This window comes from Passer domesticus, unplaced genomic scaffold (genome assembly GCF_036417665.1).
Source record: "Passer domesticus isolate bPasDom1 unplaced genomic scaffold, bPasDom1.hap1 HAP1_SCAFFOLD_37, whole genome shotgun sequence".
Classification (NCBI taxonomy): Eukaryota; Metazoa; Chordata; class Aves; order Passeriformes; family Passeridae; genus Passer; species Passer domesticus.
In genome coordinates, this window is record NW_026990149.1 from 1,470,540 (window position 1) to 1,484,735 (window position 14,196).

Below are 14,196 nucleotides of genomic sequence, written 5' to 3' on the forward strand. Positions count from 1 at the left end.
AGTGGCCCCAGGAAGGTGTCAGTTCTCCCAGTGTGATCCCCCAGTCATGCCCAGAATATCCCAGCTGCCTCCAGCATGCATCCAGTCCTGCCCAGTTCCTCCAGTTTGCTTGCAGCATGATCCCAGTTTCTCTCAGGTGCTCCCAGTAGCCCAAAGTGTGATCCCAGTCACTCCCTTTCAACCCCAATATGATCCCAGTAAGCTCCAGTTGGATCCCAGTCACATGCCAGCCCTCCCAGTGTGGTCCCAGTATAATCCCAGTTGCTCCCAGTCAGGCCATTATGGGGGATGATGTGCAGGGTGTGTTCCCAGTCACTCTCAGATTCTCCCAGTATTAGTCCAGTCCCTCCCAGTATGATCCAGAGATGAGCCCAGTGTGCTCCCAGTCCCTGCCAGTATGAACCAGTTGTGCTCCACATGGTTCCACTTGCTCTCTTTCATCCTCCCTTTTGTTCCAGTCACTCCCAGTATCTCCCAGTGTATGCCAGGTCCCTCCAGCATGTTGCCAGTCCCTCCCATTATTCCCCAGTATGATCCCATTTGCTGCCAAGCACTCCCAGTCAGCCTCAGTGCAGTGGCACTCACTGCCAGGATGATCCCAGTCACCTCCAGCATGATCCCAGTTGATCTCAGTATAAGCCCAGTTGTTTCCAATCCCTCCCAGCACACAGCCAGCCACTCCCAGTTGCTCCTGTCATGATCCCAGTTGCTCCCAGTCACCCCCAGCATAATGCCAGTCACTCCCAGTAGATCCCATTTGCCCCTACCATGGTCTCAATTGCCTCTGCAGGCTCCTGCTCACCCCCAGTATGATCCCAGAATGATATCAGTACAAACCCAGTACAGTCCAAGTGTGATTCCAGAATGATATCAGTACAAACCCAGTAGAGTCCCAGTCACTCCCAGTATGATGCCAGCAGAGCCCAGTCCCTGGCAGTGCTGCCAGCGCTGGGATCCCGCAGCCCTCTGTGCGTTCCCCCCTCCCGGCTGTGCCGAGAGGAGCCCCAAGGGCTGGCAGTGCCCAGGCAGGCTCCCCAGCAGGGCCCAGTTTGGATGTGGGGCCCCCAGTTGTCGCAGTTTGCCTCTCCTTTTGCCCGGGCCGGCTTCCCCCCTTCTCCGCAGCGGCCGGGAGCAGCCGAGAGCCCCGCGCTGCCCGTGCCGAGCTGTGCCGGCTCCAGCCCCGCTCCTGCCGCGGGCTGCGAGGGCTCCGGGAACGGGGCAGCGAGGGGGTCGCTGCTGCTGGGGGAGGAGGAGGAGGGAGGGAAGGGGAGGGATGAAGGAGGAGGAGGCGGGAGGGTGGGGGGGGAGATGGAGGAGGAGGGGGAAGGCGGAGAGAGAGCAGCCACAGAAGGAGAAGGAGGTGTGGTTAGGGAGGAGAAGGATTAGGAGGAGGCGGGGGATGGAATAGGAGAAGGGGCAGGAAGAGGAAGAGGAGGGACAGAGGCGGATCAAGGCTGAGCAGCAGGAAGCACGCGGTCGAGCCCTCCGTGCATTCGCAGCCCCCACCTGTGGGATCATCGCCCCCATGGCGCAGGTGAGCGGGGAGGGGGAGCTCGGCCCAGATATCCCGGGGGATCTCTGGGCTGAAATTTTTTGGGGGGATGTTTGGAGAATAAAGAAGTGCAAGGCTGAGCGGAAAAGGCCCCTCGTGGGGACATCGGGGGGTGACGGTGGCGGCTGGCGGCAGAGGCAGCCTGGAGGAGCAGAGCCCTGTGTCCCCCAGGAGCCCAAAGTGGGGAGCCCAGAGAGGGGGGAGCGCCGCCATGGGCGGGAGCCTGCAGAGGCTGGAGAGGGGCAGGGGGGACTCCTTGGAGCCCCTGCAGCCCAGAGCAGAGCATGAGGGGAGAAGGGAGCCCAAAAGGGAGCCCAAAAAGCCCTGGCAGCCCTGAATCGGGAGCGAAGAGGGGGCAGGTTTTGGGATTGCTGGGACTGCCAGCAGGCTGGGGAGGGCGGGCACCGAGGAGAAGGGGGACCCCCAATGCAAGCATGACCCCAGCAGCTGGGACAGGGGGAACTCCCAAAGAGCAGAGGGGAGGGAGCAGGGGTGGGGAACTCCTGGGGAGGGTTTTTCAGCACTGAATCTTGGTGTTTGGGAGGTTTTCTGCAGCCTAGGTCGCTGGTGACTTGTAGAGATTGACTTGGGCAGAAAGACCTTCAAACTCAACATGCTCATCCCTTGTTTTCCCCAAACCAGGATTTCCCATTGTCACTTCTTGTGAGGTAGTGAGGAAGAGGAAGATGTCCCTGGACATGGAGTCAGGTGAGGAGGAAGTCAGTGCCCCTTTGCCTCTCTCTCCTGCTCCATCTCCCAGCCCAGCACAGCAGAACCTCGTGGCAGAGGCCGTTTTGAGCGGCTCCACGGTGCAGGAACCCAACGGGGAGGAAAAGCCCCGGAGATGCCACACGAGGAGGGGCTGCAAACGCAGATGGCGGGGATCTGAGGGGGAAAGAGCCAGCCTGGGCCGGGAAGGCGGCCGGAGATGGAGCCAGAGGTTGGAGCTGGTGGTCCATGAGGAGGTTCCTGATGGAGAGAAGCCCCACAAGTGCAAGGAGTGTGGGAAGAGCTTCAGGCACAGCTCCAACCTGATCAGGCACCAGAGGACCCACACTGGGGAGTGGCCCTACGAGTGTGATCAGTGCAGGAAGAGGTTTCAGGGCAGCTCCCATCTCCTCAAGCACCAGCGCACGCACACAGAGGAGAGGCCCTTCCGCTGCCCCGACTGCGGGCAGGGCTTCAGGCGGAACTCCCATCTTGTCACGCACCGGCGCATCCACACTGGGGAGAGGCCCCACGAGTGTGCGGAATGTGGGAAGAGCTTCAGGCAGAGCTCCACCCTGATCCAGCACCAGAGGACCCACACTGGGGAACGGCCCTACGAGTGTGGGGAGTCTGGGAAGAGATTCAGCCAGAGCTCCAGTCTGTTCTGCCACCAGAGAATCCACATCGGGGAGAGGCCCTTCGAGTGTGGGGAGTGTGGGAAAAGCTTCAGGCAGCATTCCAGCCTGATTGTCCACCAAAAGATCCACTCTGGGGAGAGGCCCTACGAGTGTTCCAAGTGTGGGAAGGGGTTTCGGACCCACTCCCATCTCCTCCTGCACTATTGGAGTCACACAGAGGAGAGGCCCTTCTGCTGCCCCGACTGCGGGGAGGGATTCAGGCAGAACTGCCACCTTGTCAGGCACCGGCGCATCCACAGCGGGGAGAGGCCCTACGAATGTCCCCAGTGTGGGAAGAGCTTCTCCAGCAGCTCTAACTTGACCCAACACCAACGGAGGCACCGGTGAGGGAAGCCCTGCGAATGCCCCGAGTGCGGGAAGAGCTTTGTGCGCTGCTCCAGCTCCATCCCCCACTGCAGGAGCCACGCTGGGCGCAGCCCTGGTGACCCACATTCCCTGTGATCCATGCTGGGAACACACCTGGCTGCTTGTCCTTTTGGTTTGGCCTTGATTTTCTTCTGATTCATCTTTATCCCTTAAAAACAGCCCAAACTGTGTTAAATGAATGACATTGATCAACGATCTCTAAAGTCTCACCATTTCATAGGTGTTTGAGGGAGCACCTGCCTTTGCCCTGTCTTTTGGGGGTAAGAAATGGATTCTGGAGCTTTCTGAAACCAAGACCCGTCTCGTTTGTTCCCGGCACTGGCAGCTGCAGCCTCCCTGGGCACCATGGACTCTGGAGAATGGGGGCAGCCAGTGAGAACATGTCCTGGATTGCAAGCTAAGTGTGTGTTCTGTTTGCCATCTGTCAGAGGTGGAGCACTTATCTTCTGTTCATTGGGCAGTTTATCTCTTCCACAACCAATCCTTCATCCAGGAGATAGCTTCTGTCAATAATTATTAATTATTAATTACCTTCTGTTAATGGGCCATTGAGTGCTACTGCATGGCTGATAAAATGACATCATGCCACTGGGAGATGCTCTGCCCAGCGGGAGGAGCCAAGCATTTCTTCCTGGATAGAATCTGAGTTTGGAACATTGCAGCAGCCTTTTCCCACTGGATTGCCAGAGGATCAACCTTTTCCCACTGGATTGCCAGAGGAAGACCAGGCCCATCTACACCACCACTGGACCTTCAGAGGAAAACTCCACCCTTCTCCAGGATCCCTGCTCCAACAGAGCCACACCTGTCACTGCAGGAGGGCTGCAGCCACCATTCAATGGGACTGCTGCCAGCACCCTGACCCACAGGGTGTCAGGTTATATTCTGACTCTGTCAGTGGTTTTGGTTTTTTTTTTTGGTTTTTGCTATTGCTTTTGTATTTTTAATTTTTGCTAAAAAAGAATTCCTATTCCCATAGCTTTGCCTGAGAGCCCCTTAATTCAGAATTATAACAATTCAGAGGGAAGGAGTTTCCATTTTCCATTTCAGGGGAGGTTCCTGCCTTCCTTAGCAGACACCTGGCTTTCCAAACCAAGACAGGACAGCACGACCTGCATCCCGTAAGTCACCCCCTGATGGCCACACCTTGTGGGACCCCCATCTTGAAGAGGAAGACCCAAGAGCACCATGGCAAGAGGCTGGATTTGAAACAAAAACTTTAAGGAAGTTGGACATTTTAGAGGAGCTAAGATTTTAGTTAGAGATAAGCTTTATTGTAATTAATTAAAATAAATAGGTAGGCCTTGATGAAGGTAAGAGTTAGTAATTAACTAATAATGGATTGCTTGTCAACACAATGTTTGGTTAGCTGGGTTTCTAATGAAGACTATAAAAACTGACAGATAGCTTTTAGGAACATAAGACAATTGTGGGCCTCCTGTGTTCTGAAACCAGTTGAAGCCAGGGAATGGGAATTCTTCCAAGGGTTCATTTGTCATATTTGCATTGAAAAGGTAGAAAGGTCAGAATGAGGAAGACTTCATTTACTTCCTCATTTTGGGACCCTTCCCATGGAAGGGACCCCAACCCATTTCAAAGAACAAACTACGTATGCCTAATAGATTTTGAACTAATTAGCCTATGAAACGGGGAATGGGATGTACCAAAATTATGAATATGTATTTGTATTTTGGGTATTCAGTAGTTGTATGGATGACAGGACTCTGTAATCACCTGTAAATTGCAGTGTGCATTTGGGAGCTATCCCACACGCCGCCCGGCATCGCAATAAACATACACTTTCTAGCTTTAAACTGTTAGAGAGTTTTTGTCCGTCACAGTTGGATATCGGTGCTAGATCAATATCCATATTTTTTTAATAAATCACTTTGGTGACTGCAGCAGGACATCCTGCACTCTCTGGCCGTGGGGCCAGTGGGGGTCCGGGACCCCTCTGGGCACCCACCCAGGAATTTCTGGGAAGGAGGATCCTGTGATCCTGCTGCCTACGTGGGGAAAGACCAGGTTCTGCTGGAACCACGGACAAAAGGTATGTTTCTCTTTAGGGAAAGGTACCTTATTATATCAGCAGTTAATAGGACGCGGGAGACGTCCCGCCTCAGTGGTCTGGTAACCCGTGTCCCGCAGTGGGGACCAGGGCTCTGGTAGTCCGTGCCTCGTAGTGGAGACAATGGCTGTGGTGTTGTGAATTGGGATTGGAGCAGGGGTGGCTCTGGTTTCAATTTGTAGTTTAAAGGTGCACCTCAGTGACTTGTCATTTGGGTGGTTAGTCCGAATTTTTGGGCTGCGAAGGGTCCCATTGTGGGTGGCAGACAATCCTGGTTGTGCCCCCAGCGTTGTGTGTGTGTGTCTGTGTGTGTGTGTATTGTAATTGGATCTGTGTTTGTTTGGTGGTTTTGTGATTTTGTGTGTTTAGGTTGTAGATGCACCGTATTTGTTGTGGTTTGTGAGAGTTTGTGTTGTAAGCATTATCATTTGTGTGATTTGGCATGTGTTATTAACGTTTGTAAGTGTTTTTGGGAGTTTTGTAAGCTTAAAGTTGTAAAAGGTCTTTGAAATCCCTGCCTGATTGTGGAGGAACACTGACACTTTTGTTTGGGAGAGCGGACTGATTTCAAGTGTTTGTATTGTGCTTAGACTGTGTTAGAGGGGAATTAGGCTGTGTGTGAGCTTGGACAGCATGTGTTTTTGGATGTAAACTTTTATTTGATGTATGGTCAGGTGAAAAAGGCTTTGTGTGAGTTAAATTTGTTTCCTTAGTAGTTAAAAGAGTGAATGGAAAGCCCACAACTATTCCTGACACAGTCCTGGTGATCAGGCAGTCATTTGTTTCCTGGGTAACCAGAGGGGAGTCCAGACTTTGTAGCCTTGGGATACCTCTTTTTATCTCCCTGTAAAACCCCGAGAGTTTGGTGAGCGTGTGTTTTGATAATTTTATTGGTATGTGAGGTTTGCAGTTGCTAGAGTGTATGGTAATATTTTAAAGTGATGGTTTACCCCCACCCCCCCAATTCTTGTGGAGGGATTTGTGCTGTGCCCTGGCCAAAGTTTGTGTGATTTTCAGCAGGACCTTGTTAAAACTTTTGTTGTGTTTGGGGTTGTGAAAAACCCCTGTCTGTTTCTTTTTTGTGAGCCTAAACTATTAGTGTTAGGAGTCAGGTTGTCAGCAAGAAAAGGGAAATTCAGTTTAGCGGCTTTGGTTGTATGCAGAAAACAGAGAGCCCAGAAGTAGTGCTGGCAGAGGTAGCTGAGAGACTTCTTTGGTGCCCAGATACGCAGCTGAACTCTGTGTTCTGTAACATTTTCCACCAAAGGGTGAGAGAAATTTGGTTAGCAGTCCAGAAAGCTTCGGAATGGGTTACAGTAGTGACTCACACAGCTCTTGGTGCAGCGTGGAATCGTCAAATTTCTGCCAGAACTTGACTGATACTTTGCAAGGTTTCCATCTGTCCTTTGGTTACAGCATGACAAGAGATACGCTTTGCTTTCAGCTGCACACTGTCTACAGTGTATGAAAAGTTGCTTCCAATTTTTAAACATATTTTAATAGGAATACACCTGGAGCAAAGCTTAACAGAGGACCTGATTTAATAAATTATTAGTAACCTGCAACTTGGGTGGAGTACCTAACTACATGGTGTGGTTTCATTAGATTGAATCAAAAGGAGTTTTCCCACCCCTTTTTTGTAGAACTACAAGTTCTTTCCCTAACAGCTGCTGCTCTGAACCCTGCCTTTGAAGGCCTGCTAACCCTTTCTTTTTTTAGAGAAAAGGAGAAAATTAATTAACAAGCTGTTTTATCCCTTTTGTTTGCTAGCACAACTATATGAGCAGGAACAGGAGGCACAGGAATCGAGAACCTGGTTGAGGGGTATTCCCCTGCCCAAGGAAAGATTGCTGCTGTGATCTGTGGATCGTGTTTCGGTGTGCAGTCTGTCAGGACTCGTGGGTCTGGCAAGGGTACAGGTGGTTAATACCTAAGACTGGAACTTGTCTCTCTGTTATAAAAAGGAACAAAAGGCTGCCCAGATAACTATATGAATTTTGTTGGCAATTGGTCAAGAGTTACGGGATAGCAGTAAAATATTTGAGTTGTTGGAAAATGGGGTTTCAGGAACATTAAAGAAAGCAGTGGAAATTCTTAGAGTTGAGTGTTGCCAGTATATTTTTGTACCAAGGGAATACCAAGTGAAATTTAAGAACTGGGATAAGATCAAATGACATTGTGAAAAAGAGGATCCTAAACATGGGGGCAAATGAAAGCAAAGAGATTCCCAGAGGAAGCCCTTTAGGGTGTATGTTAACACACTGGAAAGAGCTGGTGGGCTATGGTGGCAGTGAAACTAAAAGGGAACTTGTCAAACTTTCCACGTAGTGGTGGCCACTCTATAGACTTGATGGAGGAGTGAAGTGGCCAGCAAATGGTACACTGGACTATGAGACTCTATTACAGTTCATGCTTTTCCTTAGGTGGGAATAGAAGTGGCAAGAGGTGACTTATGCTGCTATGTTTTTCAGCCTTTGAAATCACCCTGAGTGGCAAAGGGATTGTGGAATTAGGCCTCCATCTGATCCACTGGTATTGGCTCTTGAGAAGGATAATAAAGCTAACAGGGAAAAGCTGAAACAGGGTTGTAGCACGTGCTCCATGCAACAGAGATCTTAGAACAAGAGACAGTAGAGGCACTTTTACCACCCCCTAGAAAGCAGGAAGGAGGCAGGGTAGAGGAACAAGTAAAATTGGAACCCTCACCAACTTTAGCCTCCCCTAACTTGTCTTCTGGTTCATCTGCCCTGGGAAAAACAGTAATTGAGGGAGGGGTTTCCCCACCAACTCCTGAATTAAGGGAACCATGGAGGCCTTACCCACCGTTGCCTAGTAGTGATAGTGAATGGGATGAATCTGAACCAAGTCCTGAGCCTTCCCTGCAAGGTCTGATAGCATCAAGGGCCAGAAGGCCAACCAGACTGAACCCACCCCCACAAACAACTAGAAAGCAAACTAAAGGACTCATACAAGCACCCTTAAGGCAGGCTATAACCTCTAATGGGGAACCAAGGATGATTAAGGTCCCCTTTTTCTCAGTGGATTTGGAGGCTTGGGAAAAGACTGCTAAGGGTTATGGGAATGACCCAATAGGGGTTGCTAAAAGGGTAAAGTTTATGGCTAAGCAGCATTTACCTGATTGGGCAGACATGCAGTTACTGCTTGATGCCTTAACAGAAACAGAGAAGCAGTTGCTTTTGAAGGTAGCCAAGGATTTAGCTGAAGACACTTGTGCACCAGCACAAGAGGATATCAAAGATGTGTTTCCCCTTCAGGATCCGATGTGGGATCCCAATGAACCCGATGAATGGGCACAGCTTAAGAGATACCAAGACTTTGTAGTAAAAGGACTAGAATGAGCAATTCCTAAAACCATAAATTGGTCAGCCTTATGTGCTGTTAAACAAGGTCCTACTCAAACACCTTCTGAATTTTTGGATCACCTCTGGGACACGATGCGGCGATATACCACCCTGGACTCTGGATTGGATGAAAGAATACAACAACTAATAAATTTATTTTTCGGACAATCCACAGGAGATATCAGGTGGAAACTTCAGAAGATCCAGGGCCCAAATAGCTGAGGCTTGGAGACTCTATTGGATGAAGCATGGAGAGTGTTTAGTAATCGGGAGGGAGGATATAAACCAGGGATGAAGAAATTAGTAGCAGTAGTAAGGGCGGGAGAAAAGGAGAAACGTGAGCAAGACCTGCCAAGACAAGGACCACCCCGAGTGGGAAAAGATCCATGTGCATTTTGCAAGAAATTTGGACACTGGAAAAACCAGTGCCCAGAATGAAGAAGGGGTGATGAACAGAGAAAAAGCGATTGGGGGTTGGGGGAAAGGGTGGTTGCTCATGTGAAGGAGGACTGAGGAGGACAGGAGGGCCCTACCCTAGGGGACCCTCTGGTTGTAGTTAAACTGGGGAACAAGGAAAAGGAAGTGGAATTTGTAGTGGACACAGGGACAACATTGTCAGTGTTGAATAAGGTCCTGTACCTCTAACAAATGATTATGTTATGGTAAAGGGGGCTACTGGTCAATCTGAAAGAGCATATTTTTGCAAACTATTAAAGTATAAATTGGGAAAGCAATGGGAGATTCATCCATTTTTATATATGCCTAATGCTCCATCTGCACTTTTGGGCAGGGATCTGCTAGAGCAGCTGGATGCAAAAATAATATTGAAAAATGGAGAAATTAGTTTGGAGGTAAAGGACCAACAATATGTGGAGCTGTTAAGCCTAATGTTAATAATCAAAGAAATTGAAATTGTAAGTGAAGAAGAGAAAAACTTCAAGAAAATAATGGATCAAATATTCCCTGGTGTATGGGCTTCTAATATACCAGGGAGAGCAAAGAATGCATTGCCCATACAAATTAAGCTCAAGGAAGGGGAACAACAAGTAAGGGTTAAAAAATACCTCCTAAAGAAGGAAGACAGAGAAGGGACTAGCAAAATCATAGAAAACTTTTTGCTAATAGGACTGTTAAGAGAGTGTCAGTCTGATTTCAATACCCCCATTTTGCCAGTAAGAAAGCCTGATGGGTCATACAGGTTAGTACAAGACCTAAGGGCTGTTCTCAAAGTAACTGAAGACTTGTATCCAGTAGTTGCTAACCCTTATACTTTATTAACTCCTTTAACACCTGAACTAACCTGGTTTACCATTTTAGATTTGAAGGATGCCTTCTTTTGCCTCCTTCTCTACGAGGCCAGCCAGAAAATTTTTGCATTCAAATGGGAGAACCCCAAAACTGCACGGAGGAAGCAGCTCACATGGTGTGTATTACCACAGGGGTACAAGAACTTCCCACTGTATCTGGGGAGCAACTTGCCAAGCATTTAGAGTCTTGGAAACCTCTACCAGGAGAAGGGCAGTTGCTGCAGTACGTGGATGACCTCCTAGCAGCCACCCAGACCCAGGAGACACGCGTGCACTGGACGGTAAGCCTCCTAAACTGTTTGGTCCTGCACGGGTATGGAATATCCCAGAAGAAAGCCCAGATGGTGAGGCAAACAGTCATTTGCCTGGGTTATGAGGTGAGTGCTGGTCAAAGGACCTTGGGGCAGGATGGCAAAGAAGCAATATGCCAGACCCCGAGCCCTCAGACACTGAAGGAACTGAGAACCTTTTTAGGCATGACAGGGTGGTGCAGCCTGTGGTTTTCTAACTATGGGTTACTTGTTAAACCTCTATATGCCCTGATCAGGGAAGGGAGCAGAGATCTTCAGTGGACAAAAGAAGCAACCCAAGCCTGTGACCAACTAAAGAAGGCCCTCATGTCAGCTCCGGCTCTAGGACTTCCAGACGTGAGTGAACCATTTTTCCTGTTTTCCAACGAAAAACAAGAGATTGCCCTGGGAATATTAGCAGAGAAGTTAGGCCCATACCAGAGAGCAGTGGCCTATCTCTCCAAACAGCTGGACACGGCAGCTAAAGGATGGCCAGGGTGTCTCAGAGCTGTTGCAGCAGTGGCAGTGAACATCCAGGAAGCACACAAATTCACCCTGGGCCAGAAAATGACTGTGCTGGTATCCCACACGGTGTCTGCAGTCCTTGAGGCAAAAGGGGGACATTGGCTCTCCCCACAGAGGTTTCTGAAGTACCAGGCTATACTAGTAGAACAAGATGATGTTGAAATTGTGGTAACTCACATTGTGAATTCAGCTTCCTTCCTCAGTGGGAGTATGGGAGAAGCAGTGATCCATGACTGTCTGGAGACCACTGGAGCCACTTTCTCCAGCTGCCCGGATCTGAAGGACACCCCACTTGAAGATGCTGAGACCTGGTTCACTGATGGAAGCAGCTATGTCATCAGTGGAAAAAGGCACCCTGGATATGCGGTTACCACAAGCAGAGAGGTAATAGAGTCTGGACCTTCACCAGCAAACACCTCTGCACAGAAGGCTGAAATAATCACCTTAACTCGAGCCTTAGAGCTGGCAAAAGGAAAAGAGGTTAACATCTACACGGACTCAAGGTACACGTTTGGGGTGGTTCATGCACGTGGAGCCATTTGGAGAGAGAGAGGACTGTTGAATTCACAAGGGAAGAATATTAAACATGCACAAGAGATACTGAGACTACTAGGTGCAGTACAACTACCTGAGAAGGCAGCCATCATGCACATTAAGGCACAGCAAAAAGTGAGCTCTGAATTGGAAGAAGGGAACATGCTGGTGGACAGAGAGGCAAAAGACGCAGCCAGAGGTGAGGTATTTGAGGAGACAGTGGAGGCAACATTGATCCCAGATGGAAACATTTCTATTGAGGGTAAGCCAGTGTACAATAAAAAGGATAAGAAACTTTTTAAGGCAAAAAAAGCAAATTATAATCAAGAAGGACAGGCTGTAACAGAGGAAGGGAAACTTGTAGCGCCTTCCTATTTGCTGTGGTCATCAGTGCAAAAAGAACATGAAAAAACACTCTGGGGAGTAGATGCCCTGTACAACCATTTGAAAGGAAAAATTATGGCCAGGAAACTCCAGGGCACAGTAATACAGGGAATTCGTCAGTGTAGTCTTTGCCTCTGAACTAATCCTAAAAACATCCCAAAGCCTAAAGTTGGACAAATTGGGAAAGGCTGCGGACCTGGGCAACAGTGGCAAATCGATTTCACAGAATTACCCAGGAAGGGGGGATATCATTACCTCTTGGTATTGCCTGATACCTTTTCAGGTTGGCCAGAAGCTTTCCCTACTAGGACAGCTAAAGCACGAGAGGTAAGCAAAGCACTGTTGCAAGAAATAATCCCGAGGTTTGGGGTTCCAGCCACCATATCCTCGGACAGAGGGCCGCATTTTGTTTCCAAAATTGTGCAAGAAATTAGCCACCAGCTGGGGATAGACTGTGAGCTGCATACCCCATATCATCCTCAATCGAGTGGCCAAGTGGAAAAGATGAATCATTTGATTAAGCAACAAATTGTGAGATTGGGACAAGAGGCAAACCTACCTTGGCCCCAGGCTCTTCCATTAGCATTATTGCCAATTTGGACAAAACCAAGGACAAGGGAAAAATTGAGCCCCTTTGAAATATTATATGGGAGACCATATGCAGTTCAAGAAGGAGCCACACCTACACAAATAGGGGAGGAAACCCTACCCGAGTATATGATAGCCCTGAATAAACAACTGAGAGGAACTGCAAAATATGTGGCTGGAGCTCAAAACAGAGATTTGGATGGACCAGTACATGATGGACAACCTGGGGATTATGGGTATGTTAAGTCTTTGGCAGAAAAGACCCTGGAACTGCAGTGGGAAGGACCATTCCAGGTGCTCCTCACTACCTTTACTGCAATCAAGATCAAAGAACAGCAGGCCTGGATCCATTCATCTTCCATGAAGAAAGCCCCTGAGGAATTCTGGAAACTGATGCCAGGTGACAAAGAACTGAAGCTGAAGCTCACCCAGAACAGCAAATAAATGGACTTAGAGAAATCATGGACATGATGGAGAAGGTGGTAACTATTATAGCCATTGCCATGGTTGTAACAGGAGCCAGTGCCATACCGCGCAGGTACAACGTAACTGGGATGTACCGGTGCCAAGGGAGGGCCTGTGATCCCCACTCTCATAGGGCCCTAAATGAGATCCTGAAAGTCACAAATGCACGTTTGTGGGAAGGGAGAAATGTTTGGGGATGTAGCTATGCATTTGTGCAAGGTGGGTTGCATGAGGCTTACCATCCACCCATGAAACTCATTCAGATTAGCTCTGAATGCTGTGACAAATGTTTGAGTAAGTGCCCTAAAAATAGAAGGGTCTGCAATAAGAGAGTATGATCTTGACTTTAGCATCACTCAAGTGTGCACTGAATATCAGAAGAACAAGATCAGAACTACCCCACTAACACAAAAGAAAGCTGTTCCTACCCAAAGGCCAATTATTCCAGAAGCAGAAGTGCAGCCTATAGTTCCTGTGATTACTAGAATTGGGCCGTATGCTATGAAGAAAACAAGAACTCAGAGACTGCTGGTTAATCCAGAATGGTCTCTGAAGCAAGTAGAAATGGGAATACAGGTAAATGCTTTGGACATTCAACTAGAGTATGCCCCATTTCTAAATACAGAAATAGGCCTTTTTTCTAAATACAGAAAGTGGAGTTGTAGCAGGCCCAGGGCCTGCAATGCCTCCATGGCATTCAGCAGCCTAAGACAGGAAATGCCTGGTCATGATGACTGGACCTAAGAATCCCCTCTTCCACCCTCGGACCCTTGCTTATCTCTCTAAGCCCACAGCTCACTTTCGCCTCGACCCTCACTATTGGATTGTTTCTAAAACTCCTGTACCCTATATAAAGCCCTACTTCTGCCCTGTTCTGCAGAAGAGCTGTCCCTGAGACCTTGTCAGAAGACATCAATAAAGACATCTCTGTGGAACCTCACACAGCCTTCTCCTCTCTCTGCCAGCATCTGCCAAAGGCACTCAGCAAGCCAAGAGCTGAAATCACAAATGAGCTGAGAATCACTGAAGAGCTGAGCTTGCTAAGACTGCCTGCAGCACTGGGGCCTGCCTGAGGGGCCCGGACAGGTCGTGCTGAATTGGACTTCTCTGTCTTGGGCTCCCACAGCAGCCGGGGCCGGGGAGACCCCGAAACGCCGGAGTCGCCTCAGGGACAAGGTGGGCATCGGGCACAGCTGGGACTCCATGGTCTCACACAGCTTTCCCAGCCTGAATGATTCCATGAGTCTGGGATTCTATGAAGGCATGATTCAAAACAGATTTGAACTCCAAATCTACCATATACAAATATTACAAAGGTCAAAATTCACGTGAAAGAAATTAAAGATGAT

At 49.0% G+C, this 14,196-nt stretch overlaps 1 pseudogene; it reads left to right on the forward strand.

Annotated features, from left to right (window-relative positions):
* LOC135292520 (zinc finger protein 420-like) overlaps window positions 1-14,196 on the forward strand; it is a 228,633-nt pseudogene that overhangs the window by 165,653 nt on the left and 48,784 nt on the right.